The 4,154-nt window shown below is 38.7% G+C and overlaps 1 pseudogene; it reads left to right on the top strand.

Annotated features, from left to right (window-relative positions):
- Nucleotides 1-3,769: 3,769 nt before the first annotated feature.
- LOC138376718 (U6 spliceosomal RNA) lies at nucleotides 3,770-3,862 on the top strand (annotated as a pseudogene).
- Nucleotides 3,863-4,154: the final 292 nt, after the last annotated feature.

The following is a 4,154-nucleotide window of genomic DNA, read 5'->3' as shown; positions in this document are numbered from 1 at the left end:
GATATATACCTAGATATTTTATTTTCTTTGTTGCTATTTTGAAGGGTATTGAGTCTTTAATTTGGTTTTCCGATTGACTGTTATTGGCATATATAAATGCCTCTGATTTGTGTATATTAATTTTGTAGCCTGAGACTTTGCTGTATTCGTTAATCAATTCCAGGAGTCTCATGGTTGAATCCTGGGGATTTTCCAGATATAACATCATATCATCAGCAAAAAGTGAGAGTTTGATCTCTTCCTTCCCTATTTGGACTCCCTTGATTCTGCTCTCTTGCCTGATAGCTCTCGCAAGGACTTCCAATACTATGTTGAAAAGTAATGGAGACAATGGGCAGCCCTGTCTGGTTTCAGTTCTAAGTGGGAGTGCTTTCAGTTTTTCCCCATTCAGTATGATGTTGGCTGTGGGTTTGTCATATATGGCTTGTATCATTTTTAGGTAGGTTCCATCAATGCCTATTTTGTTAAGTGTTTTTATCATAAAAGGGTGTTGAATCAAGAATCTATTTAGAACTCAGGAAAATCAGCAAGAAAAAATCAAGCAACCCTATCAAAAAGTGGGCAAAGGACATGAATAGAAATTTTTCAAAAGAAGATATAAAAATGGCTAACAAACATATGAAAAAGTGTTCAGCATCTCTAATCATCAGGGAAATGCAAATCAAAACCACAATGAGATATCACTTAACCCCAGTGAGAATGGCCTTTATCAAAAAAACCCAAAACAACACATGTTGGCGTGGGTGTGGAGAGACAGGAACACTCATACACTGCTGGTGGGACTGCAAACTAGTGCAACCCCTGTGGAAAGCATTATGGAGGTATCTTAAACAGATTCAAGTAGACCTGCCATTTGACCCAGCAATCCCATTACTGGGCATATACCCAAAGGAAAAAAGGTCATTCTGTAACAAAGACACATGTACCCGAATGTTTATAGCAGCACAATTCACAATAGCAAAGATGTGGAAACAACCCAAATGCCCATCAATACATGATTGGATTAGTAAACTGTGGTATATGTATACCATGGAATATTACTCAGCTATAAGGAATTATGAAGATACGACATCTCTATGGTTCTCCTGGAGAGAGTTGGAACCCATTATATTAAGTGAAGTATCCCAAGAATGGAAAAACAAGCATCACATGTACTCACCAGAAAATTGGTTTCCCTGATCATCACCTAAATACAAATCTGGGAACGACACCAATTGGACATCAGACTGAGGTGGGGGGTGGGGAAGGGGATGGGGGTATGCCTACACAATGAGTGCATTGCGCACCGTTTGGGGAGTGGTAACACTTGAAGGTGCTGACTCGGGAAAGGGGGAGTGGGGAAAAAAAATATGAAACTGTTGTTTTTAACTTGCACTGTTCACTTTATAATTTATCATGAATATTTCCCATATTATTTCATATCATTGTACAAGAAATAATGTATACATTATGAGGACATACTGTATCTAACAAGATATACTGTTAGACTCTTTGATTCTGTAAAATTAAATTGTTATTAATGATAAAAAAAAAAAAGAAATACAAATTTTTTAAACTTACAATATTGGTGTCCTGAGGTAAACGGTTGAAAATCCCCACCAACATTTTAACTTTTGCCATAAAAGTAGATAGAAACAATTATCTATCTCTCCATCCATTGAAAGAACGCTGAAATGCTAAATTAAAATTTGAATGCAATAAAGGTATTTATGTAATATTAAAATGTTCAGAAAAAATAAGAAAAAAAAAAGGATGAAAATGATGTTTATTGAGGAGAGAAAGATAGGATTACAGGGCAAGAGCAAGATATAGATTTACAGAACATGATATACATGCCACGGATGATGACCGAACCCATTGTTGCAGCAACGGAGAGCCAGAGGAAGGACACAAAAGGGGAACTGGTTATGGGCTGTATTGTTTTATAGTGCCTGGATAAAGACCACCCTGGTGTCTTAGATGTCACCATGGAACTACTTTGATTGGACAGTTGGGAATCACATGACCTGAGTCTTAACTATGCATGCAGGTTGTTCTACGTCAATTTCTGGACTCTGTGGTACCAAATACTATGCTGCTTGGCCTGTGGGCTAGAGAGTCCTCTGTATTCTTTTGCAGCTGGCGCACTAAATTGATTGGCAGATTTGTAGGGTATTCTGTCCTCCCCCAGGCATAGCAGTCACTGGGGAGATTAGGGTGGGGCAGGAACAAGATGGGGGCAACAGCACCCACTTTCATCTCTAGGAGACCCAGAATTCCTCACTATCTACCTAACACTATGACCACTGAACAATAGAAATGTGGCTAGCATAAATGAATTTTTAATTTAATTTAATTTTAATTCAAATTTAAATAGCCACCTATGGCTAGTAGCTACTGTATTGGACAGCGCAGTTCTGCAGTTTCAGGACTGGAGTTCCCAATCTACTTTATAGATATTAAGGAGCAGAACCTGTTCTCTGCTCCGAACTGATCAAGCAGCAAATATACTCATCGAGGACAATAATCATGCCTGATACTTATCTCTAAACTTGCAATTTCTTCATAAGAAGATTTCTAACTCTGAGAGACAGAGTAGACATAGTTTCTCCTATTGCTCCCAATAAGTACAACTAAAAATACTTCTTTTGTAGTCATTTTCTTCATCAATCTGGTAAGGATGACAGACTGGTAGACAAATAATTACAATGTTTTGTGATGAATGAAACCCACTGTCTTATGCCTTTTACATGCATCATATTAATAAATGTTCCTTATAATCATTTAGAAGACGTTACTGTCAGCTCTACCTGACGAGACCAGTGAATTTCTAATGAGGTAGTGCTTGAACTAAAACTTGAAGGAAGAGAGTTTATACCAAGTGGGCCCTGAGGGTGAGGGGAAGAGGGCATTCTTCACATAGCGAACACATGTGCTAAGACCTGGCAACATTAAATAGTTTGCAGAGCCCAAGGTCATGAGATGGTTCAGCAGCAGAGCTTGGAGTCGAAGTTAGTTCTCTTTCCACAGCCCCTGTTTTCCTGGTTTTAAGTGATCATGCTCTTCTTAATTCACTGCTTTGAGCTTCCTAAATAGAATGATGCCTGATAAATCGCCCTCCAAATGGGTACTCAGAGCATAGCATCTTTATTATTCTTGAATTCAAGCCACATTTCTTTGGGTGCACCATATCTATATACAGGCAAAGTGCAACAATTGAGATCATAATAAAAACATCAGATGCAATTGAAACAGAGATGCACAAATTAGGTGAGGCTTTAGGTACTGTATTGTGCATTTCAGTGTAGCGCCTTTTGAGATTGCCTGGAAGCTGTGGCAGCCAGTTCTTTGTAACCTGATTTTGTCTGGCCATTTACCTCCTCTTTCCTTCCTTGTTTCATCCTTTATTTTAAAAATGAAGAAAACCAGTCTACTTGCTGTAATCAGAACCTATGCAAACTAAGCTGGGACCAAAGTCATGAAAAACTACCAATTTATAGTACTTTCAAGTCATTTTCCCCAGTGGTCTCAGATTGTATTTTTGTGTAGAACTATGCAGCAGTTGGCCTAGAGACTTTGTCCTTTTGTCACTCCCCTGAGGCTAGCTGAAAACTACATTTTCAGGCCAATGAAGACAGGTCTTATTCTGGCTGCTCTAGCAATTTCTGTACTCTTAGAGAAGTTGTCTACCACTAATTCTCTATATAGAAACAGCAACAGTTTAGTTAGAAGTATAGGGACTAGGAGACTTGTTTTGAAGCTTCTCCTCTAAGGAATGGAAACTTAGTAAGTGTTAAGCGCATATACTAAAATTGGAATGATACAGAGAAGATTAGCATGGCCCCTGTGCAAGGATGACACGCGAATAAAAAAAGTTAGTGTTAAGGAGTGAAATCTCAATCGTTTACCTGTTACACACACTTATAGGTGAATCAGTTTAATCAGATTGCTTTCCTCTACAGATGAAGTTCTCAAACTTTAGCAAGTGTTAGAATCACTGGGGGGCTGGCCCCCACCCTCAGAGTTTCCGATTCATAGGTCTGGGCTGGTGCCTGAAGATTTGCATTTCTAAGAAATCTTCAGATGTTGCTGATGCTGCTGGTCAGACACACATTGTGAGAACCACTGAACTAACTCCTATCTGATCAAATGAAGAAGTGAATGGTAGATACAAC

Source organism: Eulemur rufifrons, chromosome 28, assembly GCF_041146395.1.
Source record: "Eulemur rufifrons isolate Redbay chromosome 28, OSU_ERuf_1, whole genome shotgun sequence".
In the NCBI taxonomy this organism is placed as follows: Eukaryota; Metazoa; Chordata; class Mammalia; order Primates; family Lemuridae; genus Eulemur; species Eulemur rufifrons.
This window is presented reverse-complemented; position numbering and strand designations above follow the sequence as displayed.